This window comes from Ranitomeya variabilis, chromosome 4 (assembly GCF_051348905.1).
Source record: "Ranitomeya variabilis isolate aRanVar5 chromosome 4, aRanVar5.hap1, whole genome shotgun sequence".
In the NCBI taxonomy this organism is placed as follows: Eukaryota; Metazoa; Chordata; class Amphibia; order Anura; family Dendrobatidae; genus Ranitomeya; species Ranitomeya variabilis.
In genome coordinates, this window is record NC_135235.1 from 175,500,476 (window position 1) to 175,517,217 (window position 16,742).

Genomic DNA, 16,742 nt, shown 5'->3' on the forward strand with positions numbered 1-16,742 from the left:
CTGTACCCTTTATTTGCACCCAAAAAATCTCATTGTTATCTCTGCTGCATTACGGGTGTCATAGGTGTAGTGCCCCCACCGCCGCAGGGCCGAGGGGTACCCAGTACCGGGCCTCTGAGTCTCTGCTCTGGGGTTGTCACGGTGGCTAGGCCCCGGTCTGTGACCCTGCCGAGGGGCGCACAGTGAATGATAGATGTAGATGGTGGTGGTGGTGGTGCGGTGCAGTAAATAACGAGGACACCAGGTTGCAGTCTCTTTACCTCTTTACTGAAGATCTCTGGGTCCTCAGTCCAGAATACGGTTCACCAGGCTGCGCAAGTCCGGCCGGTCCAATGGCACCTCCAGAGTTCTCTTTGCAGGTGGAAATCTGTGCCTTCCCGCTAGTGCTATGTGTTGTGGTCCTTCCCTGCTGAGCACCCCGGGATAGTACCCCACAACTGTTGTGTCTGTTTCTGATGTTCCCTCACAACTCGTTCGGATGATGTTCTTCTCCTCCGTCCCTCCCTGATGTTCTGGTTAGGACGGCACCCGTATGACGAGTAGGCTCGGAGCTCTTCCGGGACCATAGAGTCGCCCCTCTCCTAGTGCGCCCCCCATGTCTTCATAGGTGATGTATGTGAGACAGCCCGCCTGAGACTGACTGTCCTGCAGTGGTTTGAAGTATTGCTTGGAGCAGATATATAAATACTTCCTCGGCGTTCCGGCCACCGGCTGTGCGCCTCAGTAGGATGTTGCCTCGGTCTTACAGCACGACTCCTACTGGTATTTCTCCTCTTGCTTTGATCTCGTTTCTCACTCAGCACAATATATCTCGCTTCTAATCCCTTTCTTAGGGCACCGCCGCTATGCTGAGCAGGCACGGTCCCGTGACGTTCTTTCTTGTAGCCAGGCCTCTGTCAGGGTCCCAAACCTGACAGGGACCCTACCGAATCTTCCCCCACAACACCCTCTGCCACAAGGTGTTGCCTGGTCCAACCCAGTCAGCTTTCTGTCTAACTTCCTGCCTGACCCCCAGTTTACCCACAGTGGTGAGGAGTGGCCTAATAAATAGCACCCTTAGCTCCCCCTGGAGGTCCGACTGTGAAATGTATTGGTGTATGTGATACCTGGTCAGATGAACTCCTTCAGTGCCATCAGACGTACCATAGCCCCCCTTAGCGGCGGAGCCACAGTACTGCAACGACCAGGACTCTGGGGCGCTGCATAGGTGTTCTTTAGCCTGGCCAAGATTTGTTTGACAGTTCTTTTATCAGTTTCAAAGATAAAGCCGTGTGCACTACTACTGGTGGTGCCCAGGTAGGTTCCCACACCATGTGATACTAAAAGAAAGAACCTGGCACTCAACTTAATGCTTGTGAGATTTTAATCGTAGTAGCCAAAACGTTTCGGTCCTATATCTGGACCTTCATCAGTTACGTACTATGATGAAAAAAGTAAATGACTGTAGTGTCATATAAGGCACAGCATGGTCTGCGTCTGGTATTTGCGCAGATAGGTTTAGGCACACAGAATGGACTTATTCACGCTGATAGGTGCTGTGCTTGTGTCCAGACACGGAATCCCCGCTTGTCTCTTGACACAGCACCTATCAGCGTGAATAAGTCCATTCTGTGTGCCTAAACCTATCTGCGCAAATACCAGACGCAGACCATGCTGTGCCTTATATGACACTACAGTCATTTACTTTTTTCATCATAGTACGTAACTGATGAAGGTCCAGATATAGGACCGAAACGTTTTGGCTACTACGATTAAAATCTCACAAGCATTAAGTTGAGTGCCAGGTTCTTTCTTTTAGTTCTTTTATCAGTGTCCAGCCATGACTTTACTTCCCTCTGGGCCGCACCAGTTAACTGGTTAGTAAGGATGCTGACTTTTTGACTCTCAGGCAGGGAGTACACATTAAACAAACTCCTTGAAATCACTCAGGGTGTGCGGTAACAAGGACGCTCCCGGTATGTACGGCATTGATAGCGGGATTATGGAGGCTGTAGCTGTCGCTGTATCTGGCTGGTTTATAGGGGCTGTGGCCGCCACTGGATCTGGCTGCATCATGGGGGCTGCGGCTGGGGCCACTGCTGGGCCTGGAAGCATCATGGGGGCTGCAACTGCGGCCACCACTGGGTCTGGCAGCATCATGGGGGCTGCAGCTGCGGTCACCGCCGGATCTGGTGGCATCATGGGGGCTGCGGCCACTGCTAGATTTGGCTATATCATAGGGTTTGTGGCCGCCACTTGATCTGGCTGTATCATGAGGGCTGTATTTGTGGCTGCCACTGGGTCTTCACCCGGATTGGACATTTAATTTCCCCCCCAGTGTACCTCAGCCGGGACCTTCATTTCATTACCGGAATGAGCAGCTGCTCTGCAGGCCGTCTGGATAGCGCTCCTTCCGGTTTTTCCAGACAGGCCTTCCTGCTTCTTACCGCTGATCACAGAGCGTGGACCGCGCTTTTACTTCGCACCTCTTCTTTTGGTTCCGCCCATGACGACACACCCCTTTCTTCCCGCCCACCATGTGACACAGTAATGGCGGCAATTTCACAGTTCACTTAAGTCTCTGGCACACAGTACCCAGCTATGCCGGGCTCAAAAATCCTGATCATGATGCCAAAATGGAGCACCCACCAGGGCCATGGGGATAGTCGGTACCAGGATGGTTCTTAACCCCTTTTCGACCTATGATGCAGCGTATGCGTCATGGCGGGATCGCGTTCCTGCAGGTTGGGTGAAAGGGTTAACTGAAATTTCACCCGACCATCAGGAACAGGGTGACTTGTCCTTGAGCCCGGGGGGGGGGGGGTGGCTTTGCCCCCCCTTGGCTACGATTGCTCTGGTGACCACTTTGTCACCCCCCAGATCTGATTGGAGCTAGCGTCCATGTGACGCTATCTCTCCATTCAGATGTGGAGGGGTGGAGAAAACCAGCGTACTAAGGACAAACTGGACAACAACTTTTGGGGTCCAATTTCTCCTGTTGCCCTTGTGAAAATAAAAAATTGCAGGCTAAAAAATAATTTTTGAGGAAAAAAAGATTTTTTATTGTAAGGGCTCTGCGTTATAAACTTCTGTGAAGCACTGGGGGGGGGGGTAAAAAGTGCTCACCACACATCTAGATAAGTTCCTTAGGTGGTCTAGTTTCCAAAATGGGGTCACTTGTGGGGGTTTCTGAGTCACCCACCAGGGCAATGGGGATACTCGGTATCGGGTCCAGTCGCTCTTAAAGGGGATGTCATGGTGGCTGCAACCCGGTCTGTGGCCCTGGGAATCAATTAAAGAGGAACGGTCTTTTAAGGGGTATTGTGGAGGTCTATTTTCGTGATGCCACCTGTGGTTCTCAGTCAGTAGGGACCAACGCCGCTTAAGGGGGTCCTCTGGGGTGATGGTATGATGGCTGGATGGTGATGCTTCCCACAGGTGAAGAGGTGTCCCCACGGCTCCCAAGGTATATGGCAGGGATGATGTGTTGCCGGTAAATAACTGAGGACTCAGGGTTGCAGTCTTTACCTGGTTTACTGTTGGTAACAGGCCACAGTCCAGGGCACCAGCAACAGGTACAAAAGGAGGCCAGGCAGCCCGGAAACAAGAAGTCCTCTTGGCAGGTCAGGTTGGGAGCCTTCCTCCTTGCACTGGGTTTCTCGTACCTTGCTACCTGTGGTTTGCTGGCAAAGTACTCCTTTCTCTCTCCTGTCCTGGGACAGAACCTGCATGGCAGGCAGCTTGAGCTGTACTCTTGGGGTTCTCTGACACGGTGACTCCAGGATCTATCTGCTACTTTGCCTCAGGTATGGTATGGGCAATATACTTATAGTCCTATGCCCTCCGGCTCTGCTGTGGACCTTACAGCTATCCACAACCTCGGGCTCCCGGTGCCCGGCTTCTGCGCTTCGGCTCTGTGGGTCCTAATTGTCACCTTCTTGAGCCCTCACTCTCTCCTCTGCTACTTTCCTGTCTGCTCCAGACTGAATTCAACTCGACTGACTTGACTCCTCTTCCAGACCAGGATCTTTATTCAGGGAAGCTGCCCTAAAATCAGGGTTTAGAGCTCCCCCTCCTGGCCTGGATTCAGAAGGTGTTGTGTGTGAAATTACCTGCCAAATGATCCCTCTTGTCTCCAGTATTAGCACTACCCTCCCCGAGAGGAAGGCGGCACTACTGTGGTACCTGAAATCCTGGGGTGCCAAATTTCTACTGTTTAGGCACATCAGGGGCTCTGCAAACATAACATGACTCTCACAGACCATAACATTAAATTCTGCATTCCAAAACATCATTTCTTCCCTTCCGAGCCCCGACGTGTGCCCAAACAGTTGTTCCCCCCACATATGGGGTATCAGCATACTCAGGACAAACTGGACAACAACTTTTTTGGTCCAATTTGTCCTGTTACCCTTGTGAAATTAAAAAATTGCGGGCTTAAATATAATTTTCAAAGAAAAAAATGATTTTTTATTTATATAGTTATAAACTTCTGTGAAGCACTTGGGGGTTTAAAGTGCTCACCACACATCTAGATTAGTTCCTTGGGACGTATAGTTTCCAAAATGGGGTCACTTGTGGGGGAGCTCCAGTGTTTAGGCACACAGGGGCTCTCCAAATGCGACATGGTGTCGGCTAACGATTAGAGCTAATTTTAGATTCAAAAAGTCAGATGGCACTCCTTCCCTTCCGAGCCCTGCAGTGCGCCCAAACACATATGAGATTTAAGTGTTCTCAGGAGAAATTGCCCAACAAATTTTAGGATCCATTTTATCCTGTTGCCCATGTGAAAATGAAAAAATTGAGGCTAAAAAATTTTTTTTGTGAAAAAAAGTACTTTTTCATTTTTACGGATCAATTTGTGAAGCACCTAGGGGTTTGAAATGCTCACTATGCATCTAGGTAAGTTTCTTGCCTTGCCTTGCCTTGCGCAGGCGTGTACTACGGAGGACACAACATGAACTTCAATCCAATATTGCGGCCAGCATGCAGCCAGTGGGTAAGGAAAGGGTGAATCAAACACCCGAAAACCCCGCCCATGTGACCGCAAACCTGTCCCGCCAAATTCAGGTGACAGGTTCCCTTTAATGACCTGGCCATTTTTTGCAATTCTGACCAGTGTCTCTTTATTAGGTAATAACTCAGGAACTCTTCAATCGATCCTAGTGGTTCTGAGACTGTTTTTTCGTGATCTATTGGCCTTCATGGTAGTGTTAAATTTAGGTCGATAATTTTTTGCGTTTATTTGTTAAAAAAATGGAAATTTGGCGAAAATTTAGAAAATTTCGCAATTTTCAAATTTTTTATTTTTATTCTGTTAAACCAGAGAGTTATGTGACACAAAATACTTAATACATAACATTACCCACATGTCTACTTTACATCAGCACAATTTTGGAAACAAAATTTTTTTTGCTAGGAAGTTATAAGGGTTAAAATTTGACCAGCGATTTCTAATTTTTACAACAAAATTTACAAAACCATTTTTTTTAGGGACCACCTCACATTTGAAGTCAGTTTGAGGGGTCTATATGGCTGAAAAAAAGTGACACCATTCTAAAAACTGCACCCCTCAAGGTGCTCAAAACCACATTCAAGAAGTTTATTAACACTTCAAGTGCTTCACAGCAGCAGAAGCAACATGGAAGGAAAAAATGAACATTTAACTTTTTAGTCACAAAAATGAATTTAAGCAAAACTTTTTTTATTTTTCCAAGGGTAAAAAGAGAAACTGGACCCCAAAAGTTATTGTACAATTTATACTGAGTACACCGATGCCTCATATGTGGGGGGAACCACTGTTTGGGTGCACGACAGGGCTCGGAAGGGAAGGAGCGACATTTGACTTTTTGAATGAAAAATTAGCTCCAATCTTTAGCGAACACATTGTCGCATTCGGAGAGCTCCTGTGTGCCTAAAGATTGGAGCTCCCCCACAAGTGACCCCATTTTGGAAACTAGACCCCCAAGGAACTTATCTAGATACATAGTGAGCACAGGTGCTTCACAAATTGATCCCTAAAAATGAAAAAGTACTTTTTTTCACAAGAAATTTCTTTTAGCCTCAATTTTTTCATTTTCACATGGGCAACAGGACAAAATTGATCCTATCGTTTGTTGGGCAATTTCTCCTGAGTACACCGATACCTCCCATGTGGGGGTAAACCACTGTTTGGGCACACGGCAAGGCTCGGAAGGGAAGGAGCACCATTTGAATGAAAAATTAGCTCCAATCATTAGCGGACACCATGTCGCATTGGGAGAGCCCCTGTGTTAGGTGTCAAGATCCTGCCTCTACACAGGAAGAATTTCAAGCCATCTCCACTGCGGTCTTCCATTCTTCTCCAGCCACAGTGGAGTCTGCACAGCAGAGACAACAGTCCCAGCATCTAGCTCAGGCTGATACTGGATGACTGGTTACTGCTGCCTTTCCAGCTTCTGCCTTTGTAGCCAGTACTGGGCAGCGGCGAGCAGACGAGTTTGGGACTAAGTCCTGCTCTTCCCTTTCTGAGCATGCCCAGGGCAAGATCTATCGTTGGAGATCAAGGGTCACATGCTTAGATACTGCAGCAAATCCCATTGGTCCTTTAGGAAGGTCCTGAAGGTGTTCTTCTTCTGTGGCTGACTCCCATTGGTCCTTCTGGGAAGGTCCTGTTCTTGCTGCAGCTATAAAAGGTTCGCATGGCCGCACGGCCATGCGCTAGTGTACATTTGGAATCTTATGTGTGTTGATGAGTGCAAGTCGTTCTTTAAAATCCCCTCCCTTGTGTATGACTGTTCGAAAAGGTGGATGCTTGCTGTCTAGCGCCCGACTAAGCTGTCAACATAAAGACACACGATACAGCGTCTATTGCTGTAACCGCCAGTGCGGAGCCGTGCACTTATAGAGCGCTTTCCCTAGTCTGGGTGGTTAGTGGCGTCTGCCAAAGCGGCACAGCATGCACTCTTGTGTGTTATATTTTCTGTCATTTTGACACCCCAGCGCAAGTGGTCTGAACGTACTCTAACAATGTGTCTTGGGATAGAGTCCTGAGACTCCTTGCTTGCGCTCTTGGTGCGGTACCGCGGTCCTGTGACGCAACAGGGTTTGCTTCCTTCACACAAGTGTGTGTATCCACATTGTACCACCATATAGTCCGTCATTACTCAGCAGCAGGTTCCATCTCTGCACGGTGGACCCCGGGCTGCGAACGCACCTTATACCATCTCTCTTAAATTTGGTGCGTTCCGCTAGCCCTAACACCCTGTGTGCCTAAACATTGGAGCTCCCCCACAAGTGACCCCATTTTGGAAACTAGACCCCTCAAGGATCTTATCTTGATGCATGTGAGCACTTTGAACCCCCAGGTGCTTCAGAAATTGATCCGTAAAAATGAAAAAGTACTTTTTTTTTTACAAACAATTTCTTTTAGCCTCAATTTTTTCATTTTCACATGGGCAACAGGATAAAATGGATCCTAAAATTTGTTGGCCAATTTCTCCTGAGTACACCAATACCTCACATGTGGGGGTAAACCACAGTTTGGGCACACGGCAGGGTTCGGAAGGCAGGGAGCGCCATTTGACTTTTTGAATGGAAAATTAGCTCCAATCGTTAGCGGACACCATGTTGTGTTTGGAGAGCCTAAACATTGGAGCTCCCCCACAAGTGACCCTATTTTGGGAACTAGACCTCCCAAGGAACTAATCTAGATGTGCGGTGAGCATTTTGAACCCCCAAGTGCTTCACAGAAGTTTATAACGCAGAGCCATGAAAATATAAAATCTTTTTTCTTTCCTCAAAAATTATTTTTTAGCAAGCAATTTTTTATTTTCACAAGGCTAACAGGAGAAATTTGACCCCAAAAGTTGTTGTCCAGTTTGTCCTGTGTACGCTGATACTGCATATGTGGGGGGAACCACTGTTTGGGCACACGTCGGGGCTCGGAAGGGAAGTAGTGACGTTTTGGAATGCAGACTTTGATGGAATGGTCTGCGGGCATCATGTTACGTTTGCAGAGGCCCTGATGTGCCTAAACAGTAGAAACCTCCTACAAGTGACCCCATTTTGGAAACTAGACCCCCTAAGGAACTTATCTAGATGTGTGGCGAGCACTTTGAACCCCAAGTGTTTCACAGAAGTTTATAATGCAGAGACGTGAAAATAAAAAATCATTTTTCTTTCCTTAAAAATTATTTTTTAGCAAGCAATTTTTTATTTTCACAAGGGTAACAGGAGAAATTGGACACCAAAAGTTGTTGTCCAGTTTGTCCTGAGTACGCTGATGCCCTATATTTTGGGGGGAACCACTGTTTGGGCACACGTCGGGGCTCGGAAGGGAAAAAGTGACGTTTTGGAATGCAGACTTTGATGGAATGGTCTGCGGGCGTCATGTTACATTTGCAGAGCCCCTGATGTGCCTAAACCCCCTCACGGATGCAAATCAGGTTGTAAGCACACCGCAGAACTGTGTTCCAAATTATTATGCAAATAATATTTCCTCATATTTTCTCTAAATTACCTATCTGAATTGCAGTCATTGTTATTTTCCTGTCATCTACTATTCTCGTATAATTGCAATGTTTTGGAAAAAGCTGCCTATGAAAACAGTATCTTTTAAAAAAAAATAAAGACTCAAAATTAGTCTTGAGCATTCCGATACCGCAAGTATCGGGTATCGGCCGATATTTGCGGTATCGGAATTCCGATACCGAGTTCCGATATTTACCGCATATCGGATACCGGAATCGGAAGTTCCCAGAATTCAAACTGCACAAATTCAGCCAATGAGGACTGATTAGAAGTGTGGGCACATCCTGTTCTGCATGGTGGGCATGTAACTACTGGCAAGGCTGTGATTGGCTGCTGAAATGATGTCATGATGCACTATAAAAATCGCTGCCGCCATTTCGGGCTCACTCTGCTGTGAATTCAGTTAGTGACAGGACGCTGTGTTCTGACTGAGGGCCAGTTGAGATAGCGATTTGCTTCATTGTGCTTTACCCAGGCTAATTTAGCAACCGCTGTGTGAGAACCTTGCATTTGCCTTGCAGCGCTGTTTTCACAGCTGTCTGCAAGGTCTCTGTGTGTGTGTGTGTGTGTGTGTGTGAGTGCAGCTCACTCTGTAGTCTGTGTGCAGCCACAGCCGGTATTATTCAGCTCAGGGTGCTTCAATGCCTCATACTGTTCTATCCATTGTCCTTTTTTGCTATTAGTGCAGCCTGCTGCACTGTTTTTTCAAATATTTCCTATTAGTGGCTTTCCACCCGTATCCAGCTAAGTTGTGGAAAAACACTTCATAGGATAACATAGAGGAGGTTTTTTGGGCCTTGCAGAGCCGTTTACGGCTGTCTGCATGGTCTCCATGTGAGTGCAGCTCGCCCTGTAGTCTGTGTGCAGCCACAGCCGGTTGTATTCAGCTCAGGGTGCATCACTGCCTCATACCCTAAAATACATTGTCCTTTTTTGCAAATAGTGCAGCCTGCTGCACATTTTTTCAAATATTTCCTATTAGTGGCTTTCCACCAATATCCAGCTAAATTGTGGAAAAACACTACATAGGATAACATAGAGGAGTTTTTTTGGGCCTTGCAGCGCCGTTTACGGCTGTCTGCACGGTCTCTGTGTGAGTGCAGCTCGCCCTGTAGTCTGTGTGCAGCCACAGCTGGTTGTATTCAGCTCAGGGTGCGTCACTGCCTCATACCGTAAAATACATTGTCCTTTTTTGCTAATAGTGCAGACTGCTGCACATTTTTTCAAATATTTCCTATTAGTGGCTTTCCACCCGTATCCAGCTAAATTGTGGAAAAACACTACATAGGATAACCTAGAGGAGGTTTTTTTGGGCCTTGCAGCGCCATTTACGGCTGTCTGCACGGTCTCCGTGTGAGTGCAGCTCGCTCTGTAGTCTGTGTGCAGCCACAGCCGGTTGTATTCAGCTCAGGGTGCGTCACTGCCTCATACCGTAAAATACATTGTCCTTTTTTGCTAATAGTGCAGCCTGCTGCACATTTTTTCAAATATTTCCTATTAGTGGCTTTCCACCCGTATCCAGCTAAATTGTGGAAAAACACTACATAGGATAACCTAGAGGAGGTTTTTTGGGCCTTGCAGCGCCATTTACGGCTGTCTGCACGGTCTCCGTGTGAGTGCAGCTCGCTCTGTAGTCTGTGTGCATCCACAGCCGGTTGTATTCAGCTCAGGGTGCGTCACTGCCTCATACCGTAAAATCAATTGTCCTTTTTTGCTAATAGTGCAGCCTGCTGCACATTTTTTCAAATATTTCCTATTAGTGGCTTTCCACCAATATCCAGCTAAATTGTGGAAAAACACTACATAGGATAACATAGAGGAGTTTTTTTGGGCCTTGCAGCGCCGTTTACGGCTGTCTGCACGGTCTCTGTGTGAGTGCAGCTCGCCCTGTAGTCTGTGTGCAGCCACAGCCGGTTGTATTCAGCTCAGGGTGCGTCACTGCCTCATACCGTAAAATACATTGTCCTTTTTTGCTAATAGTGCAGACTGCTGCACATTTTTTCAAATATTTCCTATTAGTGGCTTTCCACCCGTATCCAGCTAAATTGTGGAAAAACACTACATAGGATAACCTAGAGGAGGTTTTTTGGGCCTTGCAGCACCGTTTACGGCTGTCTGCATGGTCTCCGTGTGAGTGCAGCTCGCTCTGTAGTCTGTGCGCAGCCACAGCCGGTTGTATTCAGCTCAGGGTGTGTCACTGCCTCATACCGTAAAATACATTGTCCTGTTTTGCTAATAGTGCAGCCTGCTGCACATTTTTTCAAATATTTCCTATTAGTGGCTTTCCACCCGTATCCAGCTAAATTGTGGAAAAACACTACATAGGATAACCTAGAGGAGGTTTTGTGGGCCTTGCAGCGTCATTTATGGCTGTCTGCACGGTCTCCGTGTGAGTGCAGCTCGCTCTGTAGTCAGTTCTGCGCAAAAAAAAAATAAAAAAATAAAGTTCAACAAACACACCACTTTACAGTTGTGTAGGCCACATTAGCTCATATTAAAGTCTAGTCCACACTTTAGAAAATTAGTGTTTCTTATACCTGTTAGGAGCTGTTCAGGAATAAGCACACTAAGCCCTTAGTACTTTTCTGCTTATCTTTATCAGTCAAACCAAGATGAAGAGGGCAGGGAGTAAGGCACGTGGGCGTGGGCGCAGAGCAGGGAGAGGACGTGGGGATTCTGTGCCTGCTGCGGGCACCGGTGACTCATCATCACCCAGTTTCAGCAGGGAACAGTCCTTCATGCGCAGCTTTGTAGGAGAGCGCCGTACACCGCTGCTGCGTGACGACCAAATTGAAGCTGTTGTCGGATGGATGGCAGCTAACGCATCGACTTCAATTAGCGCCACATCCTCTCAGGCACAGAGCACTGGAGAGCACCCATCTGTCTCTTCACCACCTGTCAAATGGCCCAGGCAGTCAGAGAGCCCAGGACAGGAGCCATCTCTACTTCTGTTCTCTGAATCTCTTGGCTTGGAAACAGGGGGCCAGCCAAGCAGCATTGGAGAAATGGAAGAAAAGGCAGTGTGCAGTGATGCCCAACAGCTTTGTCTATCTGACTCTGAAGAGGCGGGTGGGCCAGTGCCTCCGGTCACCACACCGCAGTACGCATCTGATGATGACACTCAGGTGCCACTTTCTGGTGCGTGCTGTGCTGCCGAGACTACCCAGGAGGAGCAGTTGGTGGCAGAGGGTAGTGTAGATGATGAGGTCCTTGACCCATCGTGGCGTGAGGGACAGGAAGGTGGTGGGAGCAGCTCTGAGGAAGAGATTCCCCGAACGGGCCAAAGAGGGAGAGGGAGGGGGAAGACTGCGGAGCCTGTAGCCTCCACTTCGGCACCCGTTAGGAGCATGCCTCTTCCAAAAGCCAAAAAGGGCGCTCCCAAGACTTGCAGTGCCTAGTCCTTTTTTGACACAGTTGCAGATGACATTTGCTATGTCAAATGCAAGGTGTGTCATCAGAAAGTCAAAAGGGGGAGAAATGTCAGCAACCTCAATACCTCAAATATGTGGAAACATGTGCGGACCAGGCACGCGGTGGAGTTACAAAAACACACTGAAGACCTAGGCCAACCAACAGCGGCAGCTACCACCTCTTCAGCTCGTGTTGCCTCTTCCTCCAGCTCACACACAGCTGGTTCGGCTTCCTCCCAGGATCGCCATGGAAGAACCTCTGGCACTGTTGTCCAGAGACCCACTGTAATTCCACCCACAGCACCACGTTCCCAGTCATCCTCACACTCCCAGCCCAGTCTACAGCCATCGGTAGTACAGGCATGGGAGAAAAGGCGGCCATTCTCGGCAAACCACCCCCAAGCACAGGCTCTGAATGCTGGCATTGCAAAACTGCTGTCCCTTGAAATGCTCTCATTCAGGCTGGTGGAGACTGACAGCTTCCGTGACTTGATGGTATTGGCAGTCCCACAGTACAATGTGCCCAGCCGCTTTTATTTCAGCAGGCAATCCGTCCCTGCCCTGCACAAGCATGTGGAGGGACACATAAAACACGCGCTACTGAACGCCGTCAGTAGCAAGGTCCACCTCACCACCGATGCGTGGACCAGTCACCATGGACAGGGGCGATACCTTTCCCTCACTGCCCATTGGGTTAATGTTGTTAAGCCGGGTACAGATCGTGCGAGTGGCGCAGAACGTGTCCTGCCCACTCCAAGGATTGCAGGAATCCAGTCTGTACGCATTGACTCCTCCTCATACACAAGTTCCTCAGAATCATTGCTGCAGGAGCCGTCACAATCCACCTCCACATGGACCCGTGAACGTTTACCTGTTACGACCGACATGAGCACAGCCATGGCCAAACGTCAACAGGCCGTCTTGAAATTAATTTCTTTGGGGAATCGAAGCCACACAGCGCAGGAGCTCTGCAATGCCATCAAGCAGGAGAGCAATGTGTGGTTTGTGCCAGCGAATCTCCAGCCAGGCATGGTAGTGTGTGACAATGGCCGAAATCTGGTGGCAGCTCTGGGCCTCGGCAACCTCACTCACATCCCATGTCTGGCACATGTGCTCAACTTGGTCGTGCAGAGTTTATTGAGGGACTATCCGGATCTTGATGCACTGCTGCACAAGGTCCGCCTAGAGTGTGCTCACTTGTGGTGTGCCAGCACGGCAAGATCGCGCATTGCAGCTCTGCAGCGCCGATTCCGCCTTCCGGAACATCGCATCATATGTGACCTACCAACCAGGTGGAATTCCACGCTACATATTTTGGAGCGGTTGTGTGAGCAGCAGCAAGCAGTAATGGAGTACCAGCTGCATCAGGCGCTAAGAAGTCGCACTCCGCGCCATTCAGACTTCACAACCACAGAGTGGGCCACTATGAAGGACGTCTGCCAGGTTTTGCATCCCTTCAATTATTCCACGCGGACGGTGAGTGCAGATGATGCACTAGTCAACATGACTGTCCCCCTTATCTGCCTGCTTCAACAAACACTGCAAGCGCTAAGGGATGATGTTGTGGAAGAGGTGGAGGACGAGGAGTCACCATTTCCATCAGCTTCTGGACAGTTAGCGCCACGTGGTTCCTCACAAAGGCGTAGGCAGGGGACACTTTGTGAGGAGGATGAGGAGGAGTCAATGGAGGAGGAAGACATCTGTCCAGAGGAGGGAGTTACACAATTGTCCAGTAGTCAGTGTGTACAGCGAGGGTGGGGTGATGAAGAGTGGGCAGAGATCACGCCTCGAGCAGGGGACAGCGTTTCTTGGCCAGTTGGCAGTCTGCAGCACATGGTTGATTACATGCTGCAGTGCCTGAGAAACAACCGCCGCATCACCCACATTCTCAACATGGCTGATTATTGGGTGTACACCCTCCTCGATCCTCGCTACCGGGACAACGTACAAAGCCTCATCACACCGTTGAACCGGGAGCGTAAAATGCGGGAGTACCAAGACACACTGGTGAATTCCATCATCTTCTCCAGTCCAACTGAGAGCAGTGCTGCTAGTGCTTTACAAAGCAGCTCAGTGCGTCGAGGCAGTAGAGGAGGCTCTGCACAAAGAGGGAGCAGAAACAGTGCCTCTGCCCAAGGCAAGACCAGTATGGCCCAACTGTGGCACAGTTTTGTGTGCCGGCCACAAATGTCTACACCATCACAGGCGGCTCCAGTCAGCAGGAGGCAATGGTTCCGTCAGATGGTGACAGACTACATGTCTTGCCCTCTTACTGTACTCCCAGACGGCTCTTCCCCTTTCAAGTTTTGGGTCTCTAAGCTGGATACATGGCCAGAGCTAAGGCAGTATGCATTGGAGGTGCTGGCTTGCCCTGCGGCTAGTGTATTATCGGAACGCGTCTTTAGTGCCGCAGGTGGTGTACTAACAGACCGTCGCATGCGACTATCCTCCGATAACGTTGACTGGCTTACTTTTCTGAAAATGAACCAGGCCTGGATCTCGCAGGAATTTGCCACTCCTCTTCCTGATTAAATAATTGGGTGACTGTCTACAGTATCCAGGTCTCCTGTTGTGTTCATCTTTCTACCACCTGAACTGTAATTCCTGGGCTCCAACACCGCCAGTTGAGGCTCAGAAGTGCCGTCTGCACAGTCAAAACATACGACCCAGTGTTATTGGGTTTCAGTAATGTCAGCTGATCCCCAGCTGTGTAGCCGGCAATGTGTCCTGCGACCGCCACGCTGACACAACAACTGAAATTTAAGGGAACCTGTCCCCCCCCCCCAGGCATTTGTTACTGAAAGAGCCACCTTGTGCAGCATGGAAAAGGTAGCTCTTTTAGTTTAGCTCCTTGCACACGCAGAACTTAACACTTATAAAATGTGTCCACTGATACCATAAAACCGTCCCAGAGGTGGGATTTTCCTTCGTAATGTGACGCAGCACAGCCGTCATTCCTACCCCCTTGGTGCCGTGCGCCGCCTCCTCAGCGTTGTTTGATTCTGTCCCGGAGCCTGCGCTGTTATATTATCCCTTGGTCAGGCACACTTAGCGCTGCCCGTCTTCTGACATCATTTAGTGTCAGGCTGGCTGCGCCTGTGCGGCCACGCTGCCCGAGATCCCGCCTCGCAGTGTCTTCTGATTTAATCACACTGCAGGCCTGGGATCCATGGGCATGCGCAGTGCATATCCTCGCCTCTCACTCCCCTCCCTCAGGCTTCTTCAGACTGTGCAGCGTCACGGCCGTGGCATGCTATTAGGGATCAGCTGACGGCGCACAGTCTGAAGAAGGAGGAGGGAGATGAGTGAGAGCCTGAGGTGAAGATATGCACTGCGCATGCCCATAGATCCCAGGCCCGCAGTGTGACTAAATCAGAAAACACTGCGAGCTGTGACAGAATCAAACAACGCTGAGAAGGCGGCGCACGGCGCCAAGGGGGTAGGAATGATGGCTGTGCTGCGTCACATTACAAAGGAAAGTCCCACCTCCGGGACGGTTTTACTGTGTGAGGGGACACATTTCATAAGTGTCTAGTTCAGCGTTTGCAAGGAGCATAATTGAAAGAGCCACCTTTTCCTTTTGCAGCATTAGTGCTGTACAAGAAGGCTCTTTCAGCGCTCAAACGCCTGGAAGGGGGGTTAAAGGTTCCCTTTCAACTTGCTCCAGTGCAGGCTTCGGCCTACACTCTGCTCCTCCTGTTGTCTCTGGGCTCTAACACCGCCAGTTGGTGCCTGGAAGTGCTGGCTGCACAGAGAAAACACTCGCCACTGTGTCAGAGGGGTTCAGCAACGCCAGCTGTTCCCCTGCTGTGTAGCCGGCATCGCGTCCTGCAAACGCCACGCAGACACAACAGACCTAAAACTGCCTCCAGTGCAGGCTTCGGCCTACACTCTGCTCCCTCTCCTCCTCCTGCTGTCCCTGGGCTCTAACACCGCCAGTTGGTGCCCGGAAGTGCTGGCTGCACAGAGAAAAACACCAGCCAATGTGTCAGTGGGGTTCAGTAACGCCAGCTGTTCCCCTGCTGTGTAGCCGGCATCGTGTCCTGCAAACGCCACACAGACACAACAACTGAAATTAAAGGGAACCTGTCCCCCCCAGGCGTTTGTATGTATAACAGCCACCTTGTACAGCAGTAATGCTGCATTTGTACAAGGTGGCTAATTAAGTTTACTCCTTGCACACGTCGAACTCAACACGTATAAAATGTGTCCCCTGATACCATTAAACCGTCCCTGAGGTGTGACTTTCCTTTGTAATGACACGCAGCAACCCCCTTGGCGCCATGCGCCGCCTCGTCATCAGCGTTGTTTGAATCTGCCACAGACCCTGCGCTGCTATGTTCAACCTTGCCCATGCGCAGGTAGCGCTGCCCGTCTTCTGACATCATTGGTTGGCAGGCTAGCTGCGCCTATGCGGCCACCCTGCCCGACGCAACACCCCTCGGTGTCTTATTTATTTTGACTGTGAGGGTGTGATTGATGGGCATGAGCAGTGCATATCTTCGCCTGTCACTCATCGCCTTCCGCCTTCTTCAGACTGTGCGGCTTCATGGCCGTGGCATGCGATAAGGTATGAGCTGACACCGCACAGTCTGAAGCAAGTGTATGCACATGAGTGAGAGGCGAACATATTTACTGCGCAAGGCCAAGAATCCCTGCCCCGCAGTGTGAATAAATGAAAAGACACTGCGGGGCTGGGATTCATGGCCATCGCGACCGCACCGGCTGACATTAAATGATGTCAGAAGATGGGCAGCGCTAACAGTGCATGGCCAAGGGATAACACAACAGAGCAGACTCCTGGACAGCAAAAAGCGATGCTCAGGAGGCTGCACCCAGCAC